The sequence below is a fragment of the Pongo abelii genome, chromosome 3 (genome assembly GCF_028885655.2).
Source record: "Pongo abelii isolate AG06213 chromosome 3, NHGRI_mPonAbe1-v2.0_pri, whole genome shotgun sequence".
Classification (NCBI taxonomy): domain Eukaryota; kingdom Metazoa; phylum Chordata; class Mammalia; order Primates; family Hominidae; genus Pongo; species Pongo abelii.
Genome location: NC_071988.2, coordinates 190,732,777 through 190,748,619, shown reverse-complemented (window position 1 = coordinate 190,748,619; position 15,843 = coordinate 190,732,777). Strand labels below are relative to the sequence as shown.

At 37.7% G+C, this 15,843-nt stretch overlaps 1 protein-coding gene across 5 annotated transcripts in view; it reads right to left on the bottom strand.

Moving 5' to 3' along the window:
* Positions 1–2,244, bottom strand: part of PALLD (palladin, cytoskeletal associated protein) — a 339,690-nt gene extending 337,446 nt beyond the window's left edge. For 4 of the 5 annotated variants that reach the window (XM_054554684.1, XM_054554686.1, XM_063723719.1 and 1 more), the window contains exon 1: positions 2,191–2,241. The gene's annotated coding sequence lies outside the window, so the exon portion shown is untranslated. Of the gene's footprint in view, positions 1–2,190 lie in introns of all 5 variants that reach the window. The other variant, XM_054554689.1, reaches the window with a different exon arrangement.
* Between the last annotated feature and the right edge of the window lie 13,599 nt (positions 2,245–15,843).

Here is a 15,843-nt window from a genome sequence, read left to right as displayed (position 1 = left end):
TGGTCTCACTGACTTCAAGAATGAAGCCGCGGACCCTCGCAGTGAGTGTTACACTTCTTAAAGGGCCGCCCGGCGTTTACAGGAAAAGGCTTCTGAAATCAGCCAACGCCTTTCAAACTCTTATACCAACCTCTGGAGTTGGGCAACATGGCTTCTCCCCTTCCTAGGTCCCGTGGCAGCCATCTTGCTGTTACTCGCCTTTGGACCCTGTATTTTTAACCTTCTTGTCAAATTTGTTTCCTCTAGAATCGAGGCCATCAAGCTACAGATGGTCTTACAAATGGAACCCCAAATAAGTTCAACTAACAACTTCTACTGAGGACCCCTGGACCACCCCGCTGGCACTTCCACTGGCCTAGAGAGTTTCCCTCTGGAGGACACTGCAACTGCAGGGCCCCTTCTTTGCCCCTATCCAGCAGGAAGTAGCTAGAGCGGTCATCAGCCAAATTCCCAACAGCAGTTGGGGTGTCCTGTTTAGAGGGGGGATTGAGAGGTGACAGCGTGCTGGCAGCCCTCACAGCCCTTGCTTGCTCTCGGCGCCTCCTCGGCCTTGGTGCCCACTCTGGCCACACTTGAGGAGCCCTTCGGCCTGCTGCTGCACTGTGGGAGCCCCTTTCTGGGCTGGCCAAGGCTGGAGCCGGCTGCCTCAGCTTGCGGGGAGGTGTGGAGGGAGAGGTGTGGGTGGCAACTGGGGCTGTGCGGGATGCCAGCACGCTGTCACCTCTCAGTGAGGGTCTGAAAGCAGCAGCCACCACTGGCACTAAAATAAATTACAGGCACAAAGAGGAAAGTAAAACAACAATAACAACAAAATGTCCAAAAATCACACATAAGGATGCTCAACTTCCCTGATAATCAAAGAGACACAAATTAAAACAACCATAAGTTTCTGTTTTTGCCTCCCATACTAGTAAAGATTAAAACAACTTCTAATTCACTTTATAGGCAAGGACACAGAGAAAGAATACTACTTATAGGAATATAAGTTAATACAAGCTCTACAGAAGGTACTTTAGCAATGATTGTAGAAATTTAAAATATAGATGCCCTTTAATGAAAAAAGAGATTTCTAGAAATTTGCCCTAAAAAAAATTAGGCAAACTCTAAAAAAAAAAAAGTGTATAAAAACCTATATTGACATTGGCATAGCCCAAGTCTGCAAACCAAAATACAAACTGAATTCTTCTGGTGGCAAGAATTCTTTCAATATATAATATCTTTTACAATACTTAAAAAATTTTTGTGAGAAGAAAACCATTTTATGTCTATTTATTTTTTGGGGGTACTGGTAGAGGTGATAGCATGGGTGGTAGCAGCTACAGAGACTGGGTAGAACAAACATGCCAGCTGCTGGTCCCCAGATGCACCAAGCCCAGTGTGTCCAGACAGCTCTGCAGAGCCCATGTTCAGTCCAGGCTCCCCTGCCCAGTCTGTGAGTCATTCCCTGGATCCTGCTGACCAACATTGATCACAGTCCTCACATTTCCTTGCTTCAACATGGGCCTGTCTTCTAATGTCTTATGTGCTGGTCCCAAACAGCTGGCTGTATGGCAGTCATTGGTGGGGGCATTTTTTTCATGCTTAATTCTTTGAGATTTTTGGATCACTCATTGGAGACTAGATACTCAATAGCTGGACATGAGCGTAACAGCAGTTTTTGGAGGCTTTTGACTTTATTTAGAATCACCTAGAAAACTTTTCACAAATACAAAAGTTCTATCCCTAGAGAGTCTATCTACTTGGTCCAGGGTGAGGTCTAGGCATGGGTAGTTCTTTTTTAATCCCCCAAATGAATTTAATGGGCAGTCAGGCTTGAGAACCACTGCTCCAGGGGCTGAAAACATAGGATCCAAGTCAGAGCACCAGCAGATTGATTAGTTGGTTAGAATGACTTCAAGTGACCACCAGAAACATCACATTTAGAGCTCAGTTAATTACCTCCTTGATCACACTCTGAACTGGAGGGGCAGTTTATATTTGACATTCCAAAGAAGGCATCAGAGTACAAAGACTTCGACAAACAAAAAACAAAAAAGCAAACTCACTTTGTGGTGTTTTTCCTTTCTCCAGTTAACCAGAGTGATAGCTGGAAGATCAAATATCCTTTGACCAATGTAATAGTATATCTTAACTTGCAGAAACAATAGAGCTTTACAGAAAACTGTATCAGTTGAGAACTTTGTTTCTTACCCTCTATTTAACACACTGAATAGGACTGAGTCTGCCAGGCATTCTCTCAGAAGCTCATTAGGCCTGTGTCGGAATTTTGGATGAGTCACCACCAATGGCATTGTTAGGTAGCAAGCATTTCCCCAGTGGGATCCTTTCCAGTCACTGACAGCAGGAATTCTCAGAGACATGCACTTTATGTAACTTTCTTGCTATTAAATCCCATGCACTATTAATATTCATATTGCAACATAACAAACTTAAGCTTTATAGACATATGCTCTTTGTGTCTTCCAAATTCTCTGTATGCTTTAATCAAGCGTTGTTAGTCTCGTAATGTAACTATGCTCTATTTGTTATGTCTAGAGATGTTCAAATTCAGGCACTGTTATATCATTTTTGCAGATTGTTTGGCTGATTGTTAAACTGGCCATGTTACATGTTCCATGTATAAGATTTTACGAGATTTTTCTGGGTGTTGTGTGTTTCATAGATAAATTGAGACATTTCCTTTGGTTGGCTACATTTCTTGCTTAAAGCAGAACTGAGAAACATAAAGATAATGGATATATGGTTTACTCTTGGTCCCTACAGCTGTCCTTGATCCAGAGGAAAATTTGGCTTGTGATGAATTTCAAGTGTCTTTTTGTCCTTCTTGGTTTGTATAACACAACTGATGTTACTGTCTAACCCCTCAGCTTCCACAGAATTTGTCAGGCTTGTTTATTTTCTTTTGCTTCTTGTTTCTCACTGCAGCTCTCATGAATTACTTTCCTAAGGGAGAGTTTTCAGAGTTATTTTCAATTACTACATGAGAAGAGGCCTAATAATGTAGAGTAGTTTTTTCCAGATTATGTTTCACGATTAATACCATGAGATATTTCTGGATATAAAAGGGATTTATACTCAAGTATGTTTGGGAAATGCTGCAGACTATCTTTCTACTTGGAGACTTATGAAGCACATTCATGTATATCCATTCACTGAGATGTCTGCAATTTTTTAAAAAGAACTATTTTATTTTTGTTTCAACCAAAATTTTCCAAACCACTTTTACTATGGAAACTTTTTGCTCCCGTGAACCTTTTGGGAAATGTGGAAAGAATACACAAGTTCAACTTTTACCAGCTGCATAACATTGGGCACGACACTTAATTTTTTGAACCTTACTTGCCTCATTTTTAACGAAGAGAATGATACCTATCGCCACCACCTTGCAAAAATGCATTGTACCCTGAGGGCTACTATGAAAATAACAAGAAACATCCCAAACAAAACATAATGAACACATTCAAGCAGCGGTGCCTAACATAGAATAAGCTGTACTTTTCTGAATTTTGAAAAATAGGTCTTTCCTGAAGTTATTAAGTGGTAATAAGATGTCGTTGATAAAATTATACATTCATAATTAACTGGACCCATTTTCATCTGTATAACATTTGATTACTCTTCTGCAAGTCTACTAAGGAGCATATCAACAGCCTTAAAGTACTTTATGATATAAAGTTTACAATATAAAGATTTTTAGATGAACAAAAAAACTGCTGTATGTTTTCTCAGAAAAATAAACCCTGAGACACTTTTAATTGTAACTTAGATCAAGAATATTTAACTGGTCTATTAAAATGTTGATAAACACTGGAAGTTCTTTTGGCATTTGCTTGCTCAGGCTCTTTAAAAAATTCTCCATTGTCAGTCCATAAATTAGAGATAAATATGTATTTGATAGAAAGAATTTCTATTTAGAGTGGTTAATCCATGACTGGGGTATCACTGCATAGTTTTAATACATTCAGGGCCAGGTATGATGGCTCACATTATAATCCCAGCACTTTGGGGGTCCAAGGTGGGAGATCGCTTGAGCTCGGGAGTTCAAGACCAGACTGGGCAACAAAGCAAGACCTTTTCTCTGCAATTTTTTTTTTTTTTTTAATTAGCTGGGTATGGTGGTGCATGCCTGTAGTCCCACCTACTCAGGAGGCTGAGGTGAGAGGATTGCTTGAGCCTGGGAGGTCGAGGCTGCAGTGAGCCATGATCATGCCACTGCACTCCAGCCTGAGTGACAGAGTGAGACCTTGTCTCTTTCTCTCTCTATATGTTCAAGTTGGTATGTTTCTTCCCAAAGCCGTCCTCTAGGAACCATGTTTTTCTGCAGTTCTGTGGATACGAATAGTCCCTTGCTTTTAAAGTAATTTATATTTTAATTTTCCTTATAACATCTGAAATGGCTAAAACGGAGTCTGGAAATGAGTACAACAAAGCTAAACTCAGGATACGCTGAGCAACAGAGCTAGAGTTGAGCCCTCTGAACGTGGGCAAATCCCATTGTGCCTTCATACCTGGCAATATTTCTGCATGGGTTCCCTTCCCTCTTGGCTTCATCTAATTAATGGAACTTCGCTCAAAGTTCACATATGGAGTCTTTTGTATTCCCTGCTTCTCTGGGTTCCCTAGACCTGAACACATTTCTCTTTTGGCAGTTGTCACACTGGGTGATACTTGTTGATTTACCTGTTAACCATACTCCCTGTACTCGAAGTCCTGGAATTCAGAGTCTATGTCTTAATCAGTGTTTGTTTCTAGTGTTTAACCCTTAGTAGACATTCAACAAGTGGTGGAATGGCTGGGTGAATAAGTGGTCTCCAAAGTGCCTGCCTGGCAAGTACATAACTCTGTTTTGACAGATATCTGTCCATTTCAAAATCTCACCCTGAAGGGTTTTCGACGCTTAGTTGCCATGCTTTGGACCTTGTGACCCTGCACTCTTCCCTGACTGGCCAGACCAACTGTCTGACTCAAACATTAATATCTGCAGACTCACAAGAGTCACAAGAGTGCTCTGTGCTGGATGGTGGTTGCCCGGCCCTATTATCCCCTCCTGTCTTGGTTAGATTGAGTGGTTAGAAAGTAGAGAGGCTCTGGAAGTTGGCTCTTAGAAGGCAGAAGTTATGCCATGGAACACAAAGTAGAGGGAAGGTAGATAAGAGGTAGGAGGAAATACTGAAGAGATAGAAAAGTAGAGATGAGGAGTCATGAGCTCATTAATAAACTCGTGCTTTTGGATCTCGAAGAGCTACCCTTGGCCCCTGGAGCCCCTGAAATATTCTTTTCCAGCAAGGAATGAATTCCCATTTCTCCAAATCAAGCTGTGCAATTGCTGAGACTTTGCTTTCTTTGATATCTCCTGTGTCCTTGCATTCAACTTCTGTTATTTAAGCTAACCTGGGCATGTTAGATTATCAGACAACTTATTTTTATTCTTTTTTTTATACAGATCAGGAAGCAGAGGGTTGGATATATTTAAAGAGAGAAATGGGAGTTTGATTTGGCTTTGTGCATGTGAATTTTCTCTAGAGTAAACCCAAAGTTCTAAGGCAGGTTTGTCAATGTGGTCCTGAATCAGGACTGTGTGCTGCTGGTGGTGATAGTGGTAGTGGTGGAGGGTGGTTCTCTCTAACAGGCTATTCATGGCATTCTACTCATTGAAATTTATGAATCATTGCTTTCTGATGACATACAAATTGAGCTAATGCCTTGAGGTCTTCTGGACCAAAGGTGACCAAAATGACCATAATGAATCTTATTCACCTGGCGGCCATTTGTGCACAAGCTGTTCTGCTCTAAAACAAGGCATTCAGTCTCCTGGGATGGGAGAGATGCCTCTTTCCCTCTATGTGCAATCTAATGTGCCTATAGATAGATTTTTTACTGGATTAACAGATTTCTTAAAAAGCTAGGAATTTTGAACCTATGTTACAACTAGCTAAGATTTTTTTTTTTTTTTAAAAGAAGAGCCTAAGGCAAATCCAAACTTGCAGAAGAAAAAATACTGAGACACAAGGAAATAGCAATAAATCGTTGATTTCTTAATATCCTTGCATCATTTAGAATATTATGCTAAAGACAGCTCACTGGCAAGCCTGGACGTTCCCCTCTCTCCCCAGGCAAAGTTGACATTGCACCATAGATATCACAGCTGTCTTTAGGAGTTACCTTTTTCTTTTTAAGGAAGACACTCTTGCAAGTATTCTAGAGTACTCCCATCATTCTCTCCTGAGATGACAAGAAGTCTTTTAGGCTCTTGGTCCTGTTGGTAACTGCTAGCAGGCTAGACTTTCTTTGCATCCTCTCTTTAATCATGATGCTGCCCCCATAATATAAAACTATTCTGATTTTTGAACAAAATATACTAAAATGGTTCTGATTACTCAATCATCATTATATTTAATTATGTTAAGACATTATTTAAGAAATCCTGAGAAATTCTCGGTTCATGTTTTTCCTAAAGTTCTGGTCACAGATTGCGATTAAAATAGACGAATAAAAAACAAGACCTCAACTAAAAGCTAAAAATGGTATATATGATTTGCAGGCAGGGGTTCTCAAATATTTTCATTTATTTATTGTTCTAAAAAGATGAGTTTAAAGAGGGAAGGTAATTTAAGCTTGAGAAGTCATAGAAATTGATTTGAGCAGCAGCTATAATTTTTTTATTATGAAAGGAAAACATTTTGCTTAAAAGGGGGAGAGGAATAGAGTAAAAATACACAAATTTTTGTGAGTAGAAGTCCTCTGTCCTTTTAGTCTAATCCCCAAAAATAGCTACTGGGAATGGTACAACATGTAACTGTTGAAAAATCTGTATAAATATATAAACTAAATTGTGGCCAAACAGTTTATATACTATATATGTATATATGCGTGTATACACATGTATGTATATATATGTGTGCGTATATAATACACACACATATTTGAAAGTCTAAAACAGTGCATGTGTATATATATGTGTGTATACACGCATATGTATATGTGTGTGTATATCATATACATGCATATGTATATGTATGTGTACACACATATATATACACACACATGCACTGTTTTAAACTACTTTTTCAAATTGAAATACAACTTGGATATATTTCATGGTGACATACATACAAAGATTTAACTTATTCTTTTTATTTTATTTGAAAAATTTCTACAGACACAGGGTCTGGCTACCCAGGCAGGAGTGCAATGGCTATTCACTGATGCAGTCACAGTGTTACAACCTTGAACTCATAGAAAGTTTCAGTATAATAAGGAATTACAGACCCTTGATGTTGACATATAGGAAGAATATGTTTTGGTCATCTTTAAAATTATTTATTAAAGAAATAAAATTCAGATTAAAAGTCAGTGAAATATGAAACCAAGTGGTGGGATCTGTGGAATTATTTTGATATACAGAAGTGAACTGTGATTTTGCTGTTGCTGTATGCTGGTGTTGGAGGACCCTCCCTGCTTTGGATTTACCAACAGTGTGAATCAAGAAAGTTAGCCAAACTTCAGGCTCAGGTCCAGACAGGGGGCGAGGGTACAGCTTGCAAAACAAAGGTGGAACCTAGAGAGTTACACCAGATGACAGAAAGCTTCGGAGTTCTCTAACAAAACTGGCTGTCAATAATATAGCTGGTATTAAAGAGGTGAACATGATTGAAGATGGGACAGTTTTTCATTTCAACGATCCCAAAGTCTAACCTCTGTCTGCCGCCTCTCTGTTAACATCTTTGCAATTACCTCTCTCTGCTCCTCTCTCTAGTCCTTCTCTCTCTGCTAACACCTTTGCAGTTACCAGTCATGCAGAAGCCAAACCAATCACAGAAATGTTTCCTGGAATATTAAGTCAGCTTGGTGCTGACAGCTTAACAAGCCTCAGGAAGTTAGCCAAACAGTTCCCATGGCAAGTCTTGAATAGCAAAGCACCAAACCCAGAAGACAATGATGAGGAGGAGGTTGTTTCAGATCTTGTAGAATATTTTGATGAGGCATCAAAGAATGAAGCTAACGAAATCTTTTTCTGGTGTTTGGAGGCTGGCATGGACTAGATTTAACAAATAAGCCAGTGGTTCCAAAGTTTTACAGATACAGGGAGTATCGCCTATTACTATTCAATAATATAAATATTATGTATATTTTTAAAAAAGAAGTGCATTGTTAAAAAATTCATCACTCTGAAAAGCAGTAATTTATTAAAAGGATATACATTTTTTCTTATAGGAATAGTAAATAGGCTCTTGGATTATTTGATAATCATGTTTATAAAGAAGAGCAAATCATATAAATACATGAAAATGATGAAGTTCTTATTGATTTGACAGAAATACTGGCATGGACAATAATGTAAAGCTCATAACACACCACTGTGACAAGGACATCGACTACGAAGAAGTGCCATCAATTGAAATGGTCTTTAACATTGATATGGTTACATAGTAACCAACTTGAAATTCCCTGAAATATTACAGATCATATATGAAATAAATGTTTTAGAGTTTTTTTTTCAAATTTATCAGCTATCCTAAAAATTTATAAGACATTTCCAATAAGTTGTGAAACTCAAACTTTTTTAAATATCAAAAATAAAAATTTTTTTTTGACCAACCATGTTGGAGGAAAAATGACTTATATTTCTATTCTCTCTACATAATGTGTTATAACATTGTTGTGTGAAATGATACTCAGAAAGAATTTATCAAAAATATAGGGAAAAGTTAGTAGAGAGCTATGCCAGGCAGTACATCAATAAATATTATGTTATTATTCTAGATTTTGCAATGTTTGTGGTATTTGTCATGTTTTAAAAATTTGTAATTTATTAGAATCATTCTCATTCTAAATAAAAATTCAAGAGCATGCTTAATATTGTATTGTTTTTCTTAAAGAAGTCTCCAAAACTGTATGAGTTTCAGGCACAAATGTGGATCCATCCCTGAATTTATGAGAGTGCCTGTTTCCTCACACTCTTGCTAATTCTAGGTAGTATTAAAATTTTGTATACTTGCCAATCTGATAAATAATATATGGTATATTTTTTATGGTTTTCATTTATATTTAATTATAAATTAAGCTGAGCATTTTATTATTTTATATAGAAATCCCTTTCATTTTGTTTGCCAGAGTTGTCTTTAAAAAAATTCATCTGTGACAATTCTGACTGTAACACAATTATCTCTCTGTCCGTCAATCATGCTTCAAAACCTTTTCTCAATTATTTGTTGATTCTTTGACTTTGCTTATGGTGTAATTTTTTTTCCCATTAAAAAATATTCAATTTTTATTAGATTTACCAATTGATGACAACATTTTGAAAAGGGTAAAAGTGCTATATTGAATATATTGGGGCTTAAGTATGGATTGACTCAATTAAATACCTTTAAGGTTAAATGAGATAAGCACAGTTTAAGAAACATAAAAACCTAGATATTTTGGCTTACTTTCTCCAAGTCAGAGAGATGGTAAATTGTAATTTTTTTTAAAAACCAAGGATTCTAGATATTTCTTCCCATTTCCTTTTTTTTTTTTTTTTTTTTTTTTAACAAGGCCAAGTTAGTCTATACTTGGAATTGGTGAGGAAATCTATAGGACCCAACCTATAAGACTTACATGTTCATTGTCAAGAAGTGACCCTGAAGTACAAACCTAAGCTACCTATGCTGCTGCCTCCATGGGAAGGGCCTCTGTTTATTCTCTCTGGGATGAAACGTCCAAAAGTCATTTCTCCAGGCTCTTAGCTCATTATACATTTTGATGAGTGAACCATGCCAACCTCATACAGAAGACAAGAGTTCCCTACATAGAAACACATTTGTTTCTTTCAATAGCCTCCCCAGGACAACAGACCTGCTCACCTGCCTGGCAAGCTACTTCTGTCCTTTAAGGCCCACTTTAAATGCTGCTTCAATAAGATGTTTCTGGATTCCCAAAGAATAAATAATCACACCCTCACTGAAGTTTCCATAGCAATAGATTTACAGTATCTTTATAGCACTTAAGATATTTATAATATAATGTATAGTCTGCATATTTCTCCTCTATTAGACCATGGGCTTCTTGCAGGTAGGAGTCTGTCTCATTCATCTTGAAATCCACAGAACCCAGCAAAGGGTTTGGCAATAATAGGTACTCAAGACATTTTCATTTTTGTAGAATGTACAAAAAGTCTATAAACATAATTTAAATGGAGTATAAATAGTATACTTAAACTACCAAAAAATCTAATCAGTATTAATAGTACATTTATAACAACACAAGCATGGTATGGGTTGCTTTGGTGATAACTGAAAGTTGGGTATTCTGTTTTTTATTTTTTTTCTTTTTCAACATTTATTTCAGGTTCACAGGGTACCTTACATGTGCAGGTTGGTTACAAGGGTAAATTGCATGTTCCTGGGGTTTAGTGTACAAATAATTTTGTCACTCAAGTAGTGAGCACAGTACCTGATAGGCAGTTTTTCTACCCTCACCCTGGTATTCTGTTGAGTAGACAAAAATAATACACTGTAGGCCAGATTTTTATTTTTAGGTTTCTTAGATCCTGCGCTCTCACAACTGAATTCATAACCACATTCACTTTAAAGAGCCAAGGATATTGTCACAGAAATTTGTAGACACTGTCTTGCTTCACTATAAATGGGTTAACACATTTACTCCTACAACCACACTTTAAGTGAAAACTGCTAACATCTACAGAGAGGGATGGTTTTGGCACTAAAATGCCAATACACTTACTTTAATAAATGCTCCTCTGTATAATTATACATAATAAGTGTTTTAGACAAAGACTTCAAAGTCTTTTAAGCATTTATCGTAAGCGATGTGAACTAGTACAAGAAAGAAGACTCCTGGGCCCCACCATACCACAGGCTTAGACATCATCCCATGTTTATTACATAGTACAGATCTCAGTAAATCACTATGCTTTGGAAAAGTGTCTGATTTATTCTTTCACACTTGCCAAAATATAGCTGCATTGGGAAACTTAAAATAGCCCAGTATTTAATTGGTTCTAGGCATGCACATAAACAGGTATTGTTAAAGAAACCAAGTTATTGATTCAATAAAAGACAGGGGATAACCACAGTCCCCACCACAATTTATCCTCATGGAGGTCAAGGACAGCAAACATTTATCTGGGGTCTTTAATGACATCTAGTCAATTTCTCTAATCCATGGTCTTTTGGATTAGTCATTTATCATTCCTTTGTGAAAACAAATCCCAAAATGACTGGTTCAAATGCATTTGACCTTTAGCTGCAAAACAGATAATTCATTTACATGAAATAGATTACTCTGTAAGAAGATTGTGTTAATTGAGACTCTTTTTTGAAAGTCATAAGCCTAGCAAAGTTTCCATAGCAACTCTGACAATTCCGCATAGAGTTAATTATGTTAACCCTGTTCTTGATCTACTATCGTCTTTAATATACTATGGGTGTAAAATAGCTACTGAATTTGTTACAGTTTCAAACACTACAAGGATGTCACTGACACAACCTGTAAGGCATTACTGGCAGACTTTAGGAGCCTAATAACTGTCAGTTATTGAATGTCTAGTTGACACCATCTGTATATAATATCTTTGAGATGACTTACTGAATGCTCATTTGTAATATATCCCAATTGGGCACCAGAGAGGTTAGATCATTTGACCCAATATTACATGAACCAGAATTCAAGTCCTCTTTGGTCTGACTACAAATGATGCTCTTTCACTATACTGGTTTCATTAAGCTCTATACAAGGTTCTGAAAAGACATTCATTCTCTGTGTTACAAACATTTGATTTAAGTATTAGTAGGATACTACCTCCCCTCACACGTCTGTTTTTTTTAAGGCTACTTCATGAACATCATCCTGCTTCCTCTGTCTAGGAACTAAACTGTCAGGAATGATGGTATCACCTTGCGACTAAGGTAAAGCTTATTCTAAGCTTTCACATGCCTTTCTTGTATCCATGCCTATTTATTCAGTCTTTGACTAATAACTGATCATCAAATTCCACCTCAGTCAAAGTCTGTTTCACTCCTACTTACACTATCCTTAACCATCTCCTTACCTTCCCTATTTCATTTTTATTTTTTTCCTCTTTTAAAAAGTTTGTCCAGTTCTTTAAAAATAAACAAACCACTCCTTTATATATAACCTCTACTTCTTATTTGTTATTTCAAGAATTTTCCTAATGGTGACTGACAAATACAAGAGTTAATAATGCTACACCAAAAACCAAGAGGCCATTAACATCCAAGGCTGTGAAACTACCCAGGTGGTCCTTTTTCTATAAGCCTCCAATAAACTCACCTAACTAAACATCTTTCCATAGCAGAGCACTTTGGAAAAACAACACAAAATCACTTTATGTCTTTAACATTTTTTAATCATTAGAATTGCAATGGTATTTTTTTCTATTTTTTCATTTTAAACACAGATGTACGTAGAGCACCCAACATAACCAAGTTGTTGGGACACGGGATTTTTGGTGGGCTGCTTCTGAACACCTGACTGTCAAGTACACTGTAATTCACTACTTTTTAAAATTGGGGACTTCCTGTATTTGTTGGAGTAGAGATGTATATTAGCATTTTGATTATCTGTGGATGACCAATTTGACTGGAATCCTCTTGCTTTTTGGCATCTTCCTCCAGTTTCTGGGCTAGATGATAACTTGCCAAGACAGGTGGCTGGGAAAGGCTGAGGTTGCACGTGGAAGAGAGCATGTGCTTTTGGTCTGAATTTCAAAGCTGAACTTTTGATTGGACCCGTCTTCCTTTTTTTTTTTTTGCCTGGTGACTTGTAATCTCTTTACTAAACAAGGTACTTTTCTTGGCTAACAAGATATATGCTGAGTAGAAAAGGTAGAGCTGAGAGGTCTCTCCTCCTCCCCTTAATTAGAACAGATCCAGCAGAGAGAAGCTGGAGCCCATGACGTCTGAAAGAATCCAAGAACCTTTAGCTGTGTTGGAAAAAAGCTTAGTAGGAGAGATGAGAGTTTAGAAGAATGGAGAGGGAAAATCTGATGAAAGTAAGAGATGAAATTAACCATAAACATTTAAAAGTATATCATCATGATTTTTAACAATCCGGCAGAGCCTATAAAATAAAATTTATAGAGAAGATTATTGGGGAACCAGTAATTTCACTGTGTGTTATACTTTATGAAGTCTCTTGTAGTAATTTTTGCATAGTTGACTTTTTTTTTTTAAAGGAAGAGGCAAATGACATTGCATTTTATTCAACTATAAATCTCAGGAGCAAAGCCTTAATTCATGTGACTATTTGGGATGGTTCTAGACACGTAGGTCTCTTCAAAATTTTAAAGCTTAGATCTGTCAGGACAATGACCTAGATTCCTCTTCAAGTTTGGTCCTGTAGGGCTTGTTGCCCCACACAGTATAATAGCAGTAGTCTTCCTACCTTGGCTTCTAGACAGACCAGCAGGCTAAGTTAGAAAAGATACACATTGTAGATGAAGATGAGCTTTTTTTTTTTTTTAATACTTCAAATGACTACCTCTATAGGAGAGATATGATATGTAAGGCATAGCCATAATAGAAGAAGAGTTAGGTTCAAGTCAAATAAGATCTAACTTGATCTTTTGCTGCAACTTGGTGATCTCCATGCAATGGAGTTCCTGAATTTTAGGAACAGATCATTTTATTCTATTTTGTATTCATCTTCTAACAATTGTTTTTTGAGGCACGTTTTAGCATGACTCAACTAGTTTTTGAGGTCTCAAAGTAAAAACACTCTGAGGTACTTAGGTTCTAAGTAAAGTTTCTCATCTTTTTATGACAATACTGTTGTTTTTCTCCTGTTAACTGAGTTCTCATAGACATGTTCTATGGTATAGTTGGGACTCTTCCTCATGACCCCTTCAAGCTCATAAAAATCCATAATCGGCTGGGCGTGGTGGCTCACGCCTGGAATCCCAGCACTTCAGGAGGCTGAGGCAGGCAGATCATGAGGTCTGCAGTTCGACACAAGCCTGACCAACATGGTGAAACCCCATATCTACTAAAACCCTGTATCTACTAAATCTTACAGATGCGTCGTGGTGCACACCTGTAATCCCAGCTACTCAGGAGGCTGAGGCAGGAGAATCGCTTGAACCTGGGAGGTGGAGGTTGCAGTGAGCTGAGATCGTGCCACTGCACTGCAGCCTGTGTGACAGAGCAAGACTCCATCTCAAAAAAAAAAAAATCCATAATGATACTAAGAGTAGCCGAAGAGTAGCATTTCCGTGGTTTATTTCACTCATCCATATTTTGGAAGTTATTTCTCAAATACACAAGTGATTTTTTAGGATAATATTTTTATTGCTCCAAAGCCTTGTCTTTTATTTCCTTTTCATTCTCCACAGATAACATTGAACATTTCCTGGGGGCCAAATTAATAATAATAAATTCAGTCGTTAACATAAAAGGAAATGTAATTAAATTATTCTTTTAGGAAAGAAGATATAATGACATCTCAGGCCAGGAATTTTACACTAAAAATCATACCATATTTTGGAATTTCTCAAAGTACCGTTTAAAAAGATACATCAATATTATATAGAAATAGAATTAGTCATACATAAACTTTGAGTTGATGTTATTGAGTGAGTTTCTGAGATTATACGCAGGGTTGGAGGTGAGATTTTCATGAAAGGTCGTTTTTACTGGTGATGAGAAAGAATCTATGGTAGTAAAATTGTGACTACTTTTTACTAAGTGTGGGTTATACTATGCACTTATGTCTTTAAATACCCACATCAGTTTCATAGGGACGTATTATGATCTCCTCTTCGTAAACTGGGAAATACAGGAAATACAGACTCAGGAAATACAGACTCAGGAAATACAGACTCAGGGAGGATAAGGACCACTTAGAGCTAAATGGTATCTGGCCCACTGGGATTTGAACCCATCGCCTGACTATAGAGTCCTATGTTGTGCACCTCAGCATGCAGACTCACAGTATTACCGACATCTCTCTAACGCCACTGAGTGGGAGGAACCGTTGCAGTAAATCTTTTGGAGAGAAGCTAAGAGGGTCTTAGAGAATGATATGATAGAAAATACATACTTTCGGCCAGGTGTGGTGGCTCACGCCTGTAATCCCAGCACTTTGGGAGGCTGAGGCAGGTGGATCATCTGACGTCAGGAGTTCAAGACCAGCTTGGCCAACATGGTGAAACTCTGTCTCTACTAAAAGTGCAAAATTAGCTGGGTGTGGTGGCACAGGCCTGTAATCCCAGCTACTCAGGAGGCTGAGGCAGGAGAATTGCTTGAACCTGGGCGGAGGAGGTTGCAGTGAGCCAAGATGGCGCCATTGCACTCCAGCCTGGGCAGCAAGAGTGAAACTCCATCTCAAAAAAAAAAAAAAAAAAAAATTACACACTTTCTAGGTCCCCTTCTGAGTAAAGACGGCACGCTCTTCTTCGCCTATTTTATCCCATTCTTCACTCCATGGTGTTCCACCCTGTGCTGAAGTGCAGGTTTGCTTAGTTATAGAGTAGGTCAGTTATTACCAAGATCCTACTGTGTGCCACAGACATCTACTAGAAGCCCAGCCAGTCCCTTGCTCATTTTCTTCCTGGTTCTCCAGGATAATCATGAAGAATTGTTTCTTACTCCAACTGGAAAAACAAAATTCAAAACCATGTGCCCTGCTACTTAAAAGTCACTAACTATTTCATTATTGAATAGATGATACAAGTAGAAGTGAATTCTTGTTGTGCCATTATTATACAGAAAGCCAACATTTTCCTTGTGAATTTCTGATGATATTTTAACAGGGTGGTTCTAACCGGTCCCAGAATTTTTCTGAGGAATAATGCTATTTGTTGGAAAAAATACTTAGATATGC